Raw genomic sequence first — 9743 nt, 5'->3', positions numbered from 1 at the left:
GGTAGATAGGAACGGGCAACTTAGAAACTGGCTGCCTAAAATGAGGGGGCAATAAAGGCACGAAGTGACTGGCTTACAAGATTTCAAGAGGGAGCTTAGTTTAAGAGGGTAGGGGGAAAGAAAAGAGTTCCCACTGAATAGCTGTCATCTCGTCTACATGGGTCTGGTGAAAGGAGATGGGGATAAGACTCGTGAGATTCAATAGTAAATAACTAACTGTTATCATGACTAATCGCGACTGTCACAGTTGTAAAAGTAGAAGTTTTGTAACAAAAAAAGGGGAATGGTTAATCTTACAGTCCAGAAACAGAGTACCCTAGGACCATCAAGAGAGAAGCGCACAAGCAGAGTGCGGGACCTTATCCAGTGAAGCAACAGCGCCAGAGATGGAGGCAGAGATGGTGGCATGGAGAGGGGGCGCAGCTGAGGACTCTAGATTCATCAACTAAGAAGAGAAGGACTAAGAACTGGTGGCCAGGAGCAGACTTGTACAATGTGTCCTTTGGAGATGTAAATTATTATATATGCCTGAGTGGTTTTTTTGTTTTAATATATAAATTATTATATATGCCTGTGTGTTTTTTAAAAAGCTAAAGTGGATAGAGAGAAATACTTTTAACTCATGGTATATGGAGGGGATTATAATCAATGTAATGAAACCAGTTACATGAATTGTTGAATGTGAAACTGATGATGTGCCCTGTAAACTTTCACTCAATCCACAATAAAAACCTTAAATAAATTTAAAAAAACCAGAAGATGGAAAGAATCTATACAGTCACTGTACCAAAAGGAAACAATGTTTAACCATTTCAACAGGTAGCATATGATCAAGAGCCAATAGTACTGAAGGAAGAAGTCCAAGCTGCACTGAAGGCACTGGCACAGAACTTAATGGGATACAAAGTGAAATCTTTCAACAAACTGATGTATCACTGGAGGTACTCACTTCTCTATGCCAAAAAATTTGAAAGATAGCTACTTGGCCAACTAATTGGAAAAAAATCCATGTATGTGCCCATTCCAAACAAAGAGAGAAGACCCAACATAATGCACAAATCATCGGACAATATCATTAGTATCACATGCAAGTAAAATTTTGCTAAACGTAATTCAAAATCAGCTGCAATAGTGCACTGACAGGGAACTGCCAGATTCAGACTAGGACACAGAATGAGGGTTATCATTGATGATGTCAGATGGATCTTGGCTGAAAGTAGACAACACCAAAAAGATGTTTATCATCTGTGCTTTATTGACTATACAAAGGCTTTCAACTGTGTGGATCATAACAAGCTATGGACAACTTTGCGGAGAATGAGTATTCTGGAACACTTAACTGTGCTCATTAGAAACCTGTACAAAGACTAACAGGCAGTCATTCAAAAAGAACACGGGAACACTGAATGGTTTAAAATCAGGAAAAGTGTGTGCCAGGGTTGTATTCTTTAGCCATACTTATTCAATCTAGATTATATGAAAAGAACATGGCATCAGGATTGGAAGAAGATTCATTAACAACCTGCAATATGCAGATAATAGAGCCTTGCTTGCTGAAGTGAAGAGAACTTAAAATACTTACTAATGAAGATCAAAACACAAACTTCAGTATGGGTTGCACCTCAACGTAAAGAGAACAAAAACCCTCACAACAGAATCAACAAATACATCATGATAAACAGAGAAGCCTGTAGTGGTCAAAGAGTGCATTTTGCTTGGATCTACCATCAAGACTCAAGGAAGCAGCTGTCAAGAAATCATACATATTGCATTAGGCAAATTTACTGTGCAAGAGCAAAGGTGTCAGTTTGAGGACTAAGGTGCGCCTACCCCTAAGGTATTTTCAATAGCTTCATACACATGTGGAAGTTGGACAGTGAATAAGGAAGACCATAGAAAATTGATGCATGTGAATTATGGTACTGGAGAAGAATATTATAAAGTACCATGGACTGCTAGAAACAAATCTGTGTTAGAAGAGTACAGCCAAAATGCTGCTTAAAAGCCAGGATGGAGAGACATCATCTCTTATACTTCAGACACGTATCAGGAGGGACCAGTCCCTGGAGAAGGACATCATGCTAGGTAAAGTGGAGGGTCAGCAATAAAGAGGAAAATCCCCAACGAGATGACTGGCACAGTGACAGCAGCAATGGGTTCAAACTTAACAAACATTCTGAGGATGGCAACCAGGCAGTGTTAACTTGTGGTGTTCACAAGGTCGCTATGGGTCAGAACCAACTCGATGGTACCTAACAACAGCAACAGAAGGTAATGAAGCATTCACTAAAAAAGAAAAACAGAAGAGAATGCCTTGTAATGATGACTCTTATTCTCTACTTACTGCATTCAGGAGGTCCTTCCCATGCTGTACCCTAATAAGTTCCTGTGTGGTACCTCATTATCCCAGGCTAACCATCCTTCCCATTTCTTTAAGGCTAAAGAATGTTTTTTTAATATTGTTTCCATGTAGTAAGCTGTTCCTGTTTCCTTACAGAGTTATAAACTTCTAGAACTTAAAGTCAATATAAATCAGGGCTTTAGTTGCAAGGCTTGAGGGAAAAAAGGTTAACTATTCGCTCATGAGAGCTGTTTAAAGCTCCTTTCATTTACAGCTGGATCCAAGTTCTCAAGAATATTTCTCTCTCCATGAATTGCTCTTTGTACCTCACAAACAGGAAGTTCTTCCTATGGCGGACTACTTCCTGCTTTAAACTAGTAGATAGGCTATCCCAAAGAAAAGGGAAGATCTCTTTCCCATTAACTCCAGCCAGAGTAGCAAGATTGATTCCTGAACCATTTACTATGCCCAATAGACAGGCATCATTTGTAGGAGTGAGCCAGCCTCATTCAAATCACATAGTCTTAAGTATATGGTGGGCTCCTAAAGGAAAATGAAGTGTAAGTTCTCAGGAAAAGACTAAAAATGGGAACACTGTCTGGGTTTTTAACATCTCTGTGCATGCCACAGTTTGGTTTATGCCTTTTTAATTCAGTGTAACTACATTAGAATACTTCCATTAATTTCATTAATTTACATTCTCTTGCTTTTAAAAGATGAAAATCTATGGGTAATTCAATCTTAGTAGTCTAGACAGTCTTAACCAAAACAATTCACATTAGACTATTATCTATGTGGCCTACTTTTTTAGAAAAATCAAGCCACTCACAGAGTTAAAGATCTGCTAACTCCCAGCTAAAGCAGTTCCCTGAAGCTGAAATTTTCAGATTTCTCTGTCTTCACCCTTTTTACCTAGGCAAGGGTAAATAAAAAGGGTGAAGACAGAGAAATCTGAAAATTAAGGAATCCTGGCGTTGCGCTGTGGGTTAATGTGCCAGACTGCAAAGCCATTTGAACTGCAAGGTCGGCGGTTCAAGCTTACCAGTTGCTCCTTGGAAACCCTATACAGGGTCGCTATGGGTCGGAATCGACTAGACGGCACTTAACAACAACATAGCTATTAAGGGGAGTCCTAGCACTTAGTAACAACTTAACAGCAGGTGTGGGATAATGCACTGGACCGCAAAGTCAGTTTGAACCTGAAGGTTGGTGGTTCAAATTCGCCCTCCACTCTCAGAAACCCTATACAGGGTCGCTGAGTCAGAACATACTCGGCAGCACTTAACAACAACATGACTATTAAGGAGTCCTGGTGTGGCTCTATAAAGTCGGAGGTGCAAACTCACCAGATGATCCTCAGAAACCCTGTACAGGGTCGCTAGGGGTGGGAATCGACTCGACAGCACTTAACAACAACAAACAACAACCACAAGGTCAACGGTTCAAAACCCACTAGCTACTCTTCAGAAAGAGTCCTGGTGTGGTGCTGTGGGTAATGCACCAGACTGCGAAGCCTTTTGAACTGCAAGGTTGGCAGTTCAAGCTCACCAGCTGCTCCTCGGAAACCCTATACAGGGTCGCTATAGGTCGGAACTGACTCGACGGCACTTAACAACAGCAACACTCTTCAGAAACTCTATACGGGGTCTCTTCGTTAAAGGCACTAACAACATGACTATTAAAATGTACTAACCTTTTGTATGTACATAAAATGTAGTAGCTGTTTTCACTAAAGGAGAAAGGGTTCAACAGAAAAGTTATCTTTTAGATAAAATTGTACATTTGTAACCATAAATCATGGATCTCTATGAAACTATTTTCTAGATACATATAGATTTTAATTCTGTAATTCTTATTTATCTTGCTGAAATCCATTTTAATGTTCAGTGAAAAGTTACAACAAGCACTCATATAAACACTGGTTGTAGAAGTCTCACATCGAAAATAGTTCATGCACTATAATCATATTTGTTCTTTATACATCACTCTGCAAAATTCCAGCACCTCTTAAAAACTGTTGGAAATTAAACCATAGTATTTTTATCCTTATGTTTTGCTAGAACAAGAACCAGATCTAGATAGAATATCTAACATGTGTGTCATAAAAAATTACTGCTAGACATAATTTTTTTAATTTCCAAACAATACTGTTAAGTGCTGTCCAGTCAGTTCTGACTCACAGCGATACTGTAGAGAATGGGTTTCTGATGCTATAAATCTCTGCAGGAGCAGAAAACCTCATCTTTCTCCCACAGAGCAGTTAGTGGTCTCAATTTAAATGCTGGCCTTGTGATTCACGATCTAGTTCTTATCCTACAGAGCCAATGTTAGGTAAACAATAAGTACAATTTTAATACACTGACCGTTGAACATAGATGGTGTATTAACCAAATTTTAAAAGATTGGTCAGTTACATTAATCACTTATAGAAAGATGATCAACTTAAAGGTTTTTTTTTCAACATCTGTTTTTGTTGTTGTTGTTAGGTGCCACTGAGTCAGTACTGACCCAAAGCAACCTTATGCACAGCAGAACGAAACACTGTCCGATGCTGGGCCAACCTCACTACTGCTGCCACGCTTTGAGTCCATCGATGCTGCCACTTGGCCAATCCATCTTGTTAGGGGTCTTCCTCTTTTTCTCTGACCCTCCACCTTACCAAACATGATATCCTTCTCCAGCAGCTGGTCCCTCCTGACAATATGTCCAAAGTATGAGAGACGAGTTTGGCCATCTTGGCCTCCAAGGAGCACTCTGGCTGCACTTCTTCTAACACAGATCTGTTGGTTCTTTTGGCAGCCCATGGCATTTTCTCTATTCTCCTCCAACACCGTAATTCAAAAGCATCAATTCTTCTACAGTCTTCCTTATTCCCTGACCAGCTTTCGCATGCATATGAAGTTATTTAAAAAACAGGGGCATCTTAGTCCTCAAGCTGATATCTTTGCTCTTTAACACTTCAAAAAGGTCCTGTGCAGCAGATTTGCCTAACACAATATGTCCTTTGATTTCTTGACTGCTGCTTCCTTGAGTGTTGATAGTTAATACAAGAAGAATGTAGTCCTTGACAACTTCAATCTTTTCTCAATTGATAAGAATGTTGTTTATTGGTCCAGTGGTGAGGATTTTTGTTTTCTTTACATTGAGATGTAATCCATACCAAAGGCTGTGCTCTTTGATCTTCATCAGTAAATGTTTTAAGTCCTCTTCACTTTCAGCAAGCAAGGTTGTATCATCTGCATATCACAGGTTGTTAATGATGATTCCTCCAATCCTGATGCCATGTCTTCATAGAATCCAGCTAGCTTCTCGGATTATTTGCTCAGCATGCAGGTTGAATAAGTATGGTGAAAGAATACAACCTTGTCGCGCACGTTTCTTAATTTTAAACCATTCCGTGTTCCCATGTTCTGTTCGAACAACTGCTTCTTGGTCCAGGTACAGATAGATACCTCATGAGCACAATTAAGTGTTCCAGAATACTCATACTTCGCAATATTACCCACAGCTTGTCATGATCCACACAATCGAAAGCCTTTGGATAGTCAGTATCTTTCTGATATTCTCTGCTTTCAGCCAAGATCCATTGGACATCAGCAATGGTATCCCTCGTTCCAGCCTCTTCTGAATCCAGCTTGAACTTCTGGAAGTTCTCTGTCAATGTATGCTTGCAGCCATTTCTGTATTACCTTAGTAAAATAAAGCAAAAGTAAACACTTGCATGAGATATCAAAGAGATTGTCCGATGATTTCCACATTCCGTTGGGTCACCTCTCTTTGGAATGGGCACAAATACGGATCTCTTCCAATCAGTCGCCCAGATAGTTGTCTTCCAAATTTCGTGACAGAGATGAGTGAGTGCCTCCTGTGCCATCTCACTTGAAAGATTTCAATTTTTATTCCATCAATTCCTGGTGCCTTGTTCTTTGCCAATTCCTTCAATGCACCTAGTCTTTATTATTTACAGTCTTCTTAATGTTAATCCACAACTAAAAGATCATTTTATTGTAATCAGAGAAGCTAATAAACACTCATTCATACACATTAAACTTTATTAGATTCCTTAACTCACTGAGTAACAATTTGAATAAACTAAAATGTGATTAAGTATTCACATTATTAATCATACAACAAAAAAAGGCACTCCAACAGAGACATTCACAAACATTTATGTTCCTCTCACTTTTAAGTCTCAGTGAAGGTAATGGGCTTCCCATTACATTTTGAAAAAATTTCACACCTTTAGCAAAACATATTCCTATGTATACTAATGAAGCAGTATTCTATGAGCCTTGATGTTTAAATTACCAAAATAAGTAAAGGTAGTATGCAGTTAAGAATAAGATCCATTCTTAAGAGTCTTTAAGTCAGACCAGGTGCATTTGGTTTTTATTTACCCTTACTTTAATGCAAGAAAAGGCTCTGAAGCTCTTTCAGTGATTAAAAGCTGCATGTACAGCAAATGAAGGTAACTAATAAAGTTGACTTAATCATTTTAAAGGGACGTAGTTATTATTCTTGCCGTGGAATCAGTTATGACTCATAGCGACCCTATACAGGGTTTCTGAGGAGCAGTTGGTGAGTTCAAACCACCCTTGTGGTCGAGTGCTTATCCTACAGCACATCAGGACTCCAAAGTGACATTGTTGTTAAGTGCCGTGAGTCGACTCTGACCCATAGCAACACTGTATAGGGTTTCCAAGAAGCAGCTGGTGAGCTTGAACCACCAACCTTGCAGTTCAAATGGCTTTGCAGTCTGGCACATTAACCCATAGCATTAAAAGATGAGAGGAGTCCTGATGTGGCACTGTAGGATAAGCACTGGTCTACTAACCTCAAGGTTAGCCGTTGAAACCCATCAGCTGCTCCTTGGACACTCTGTGAGTCAGAATCAACTCAATGGCACTTAAACAACAACAAAAAGGCAAGAGGAGTCCTGATGTGATGCTGTAGGATAAGCACTGGACTGCTAACTGCAAGGTTGGTGGTCCAAACCCACTGGTTACTCCTCAAAAACCCTACACAGGAGAGCAAATTTAAACTGGTGCAAGATTTTTCCTGGCAAGCAACTCCTCTTTCATCTGCTTCTTGGACTCTGCTTGCAGCATGGCCCCCAAAAGCTCGTCTTTGCTCCTGCCTCAAATGAAGAAACTTAAGCTGCAGAAGACTTCGGCCTCTCTGAACTTGCCAAAGGGAGAAAAAGAACAGCAGAAAGCAATTGACCATATTGATGAAGTACAAAATGAAATAGAGTTAATGAACAAGCCAGTGAGGAGATTTTGAAAGTAGAACAGAAATATAACAAACTCTGCCAACCATTCTTTCAGAAGAGGTCAGAATTGATCGCCAAAATTCCAAACTTTTGGGTAACCACATTTGTCAACCATCCACAAGTGTCTGCGTTGCTTGGGAAGGAGGATTAAGAGGCACTGCATTATTTGACCAGAGCTGAAGTGGAGAATTTTAAGATATTAAATCAGGTTCCAGAATAGATATTTATTTTGATGAAAATCCTTACTTCGAAAATGAAGTTCTCGCCAAAGAATTTCATCTTGGTGAGAGAGGTGATCCATCCTCAAAATCAACTGAAATCAAATGGAAATCTGGAAAGGATCTGATGAAATGCTCAAGTCAAACACAGAATAAAGCCAGCAGGAAGAGGCAGCATGGAGAACTTTTTTACTTGGTTTACTGATCATTCTGATGCAGGTGCAGATGACTTAGGAGAGGTTATGAAAGATGATATTTGGCCAAATACATTACAGTACTATTTGGCTCCTGATATGGATGCTGAAGAAGAGGAAGGAGAAGATGGTGAGGATGAAGAAAAAGAAGGTTTGGAAGATATTGATGAAGAAGGGGATGAAGATGGAGGAGAAGATGATGATGATAAGGGAGAGGAAGGACAGGAGGATGAAGGAGACGATGACTAATAAGAACACTGATGGATTTGAAGATTTTTTTTTTTCTTCTTCTTCTTCTTCTTCAGTCCCTGGGGAGCAAGTTGGCGTCTTTTTTTTTTCTTTTCTTCCTTTTCTTTTCCCCCTCTTGTGCTCAGTAGCCCTGTTCTTGAGGTCTCTTTTCTCTACTTTACACCATGGTTCTCAATTTATTTTAGGGTGGGAATTATCTTGAGCAGATACAGTGGGAAAAGAATCTCTACCCCTTTCTGTCTCAACAAAAACCATGGAATCAACACATCACCGTCCTCTATAGGAAAAAAGAAAACTTACTCCCTTAGCTGTGCTGGAAGCTGGAAGGTGCTAGACCCCAGTGTAGTAGTGCATAGAATTCTAGCTATTTTCCTCCTTTCTCCATATATTGGGCTCAGAGATTACACTGTGTCTCTATGTGAATATGGACAGTTAGCATTTATCAACATGTATCTGTCTACTTTCTGTTGTTTTAAAAAGAAGAAAATTCTTTTAAAAAAATAAAATGGGGTTACAGAAGGTCAGCAAAGGGAGGGTTTGAGATGTTTGGGTGGGTTAAGTGGGCATTTTGACAACATGGCTTCTCTTTTGGCATGTTTAATTATGATACTTAACAGACATCCTTGATGACACTTTTCAAATAAAATTCTCTAATGATGACTTGAGCCCTGCCACTCGATGGGAGAATCAGCAGAACCTGTAGGATCTTATTTGGAACTGACATTCTCTACTGACCAATTGCAACTGTCACAATTGTAAAGGTAGTAGTTTTGTAACAAAAACAGGGGAGTATGGGGGGATTCTTTGTTGATTGCTGGGATGTTGGGGGTGAGTGAAGGGAGGGAGAGGAAGGTGGAGCACAGTGCAGGGATTAGACACAGGGTAGTTTGGGTGCTGGGGAGGGGGGCAATATACAAGAAAGGAGAGGGGAATGGAAGAACAAAGCAGATGGGAGAACAATTAGGCAGGTCTGAATGGGCTAAGTGCAACAGAGGTAAATAATGATGTATGCACAACCTTGGAACAACAGTGCTCTGGGATACAGAGATTGAGACATGGTTGGAATGGGGAAAGGGGGCGGAATAATGTTAAGATGCTTGGCTGTCTTTTGAAACTTGGTTTTCCTTGCATTATATTATAAAATAGACACTGGAGGAGGAGAGAAAGGAATAGCCAGAAACATCACCATAAAAAGCTTGTCAGTCTGTCTTCTGCCTATAACTGATTGGAATTGGAACTAAAATGGGGCTACAACGTGCCCAGTAAAGGAGGCTTCCTGCATAGCCTCTGCAATACCTAAGACTATAGGTGGAAGCCTGAACCACATCCAGATCTCCAGAGATGGGAAATTTCCAAATGAAAGGATGAGCACACCAGCCTGGAGTGGCTAGAAGAACAGAAGATACTTCTTGAAAGAAAGACCTACAGGAAAAATATAAAACAACATAGGCAGACCGACGGTTACTACA

General features: G+C 39.9%; 1 protein-coding gene and 1 pseudogene across 3 annotated transcripts in view; one reads left to right on the top strand and one right to left on the bottom strand.

The window, feature by feature from the left end:
• LCOR (ligand dependent nuclear receptor corepressor) overlaps positions 1–9743 on the bottom strand; it is a 142501-nt gene that overhangs the window by 117569 nt on the left and 15189 nt on the right. The gene's annotated exons all lie outside the window — the stretch shown is intronic.
• LOC102831385 lies at positions 7448–8274 on the top strand (annotated as a pseudogene).

The sequence above is a fragment of the Chrysochloris asiatica genome, unplaced genomic scaffold, assembly GCF_000296735.1.
Source record: "Chrysochloris asiatica unplaced genomic scaffold, ChrAsi1.0 scaffold00003, whole genome shotgun sequence".
NCBI lineage: Eukaryota > Metazoa > Chordata > Mammalia > Afrosoricida > Chrysochloridae > Chrysochloris > Chrysochloris asiatica.
Note: the sequence above shows the minus strand (reverse complement) of the source record. Positions and strands in the feature narration are given on the sequence as shown.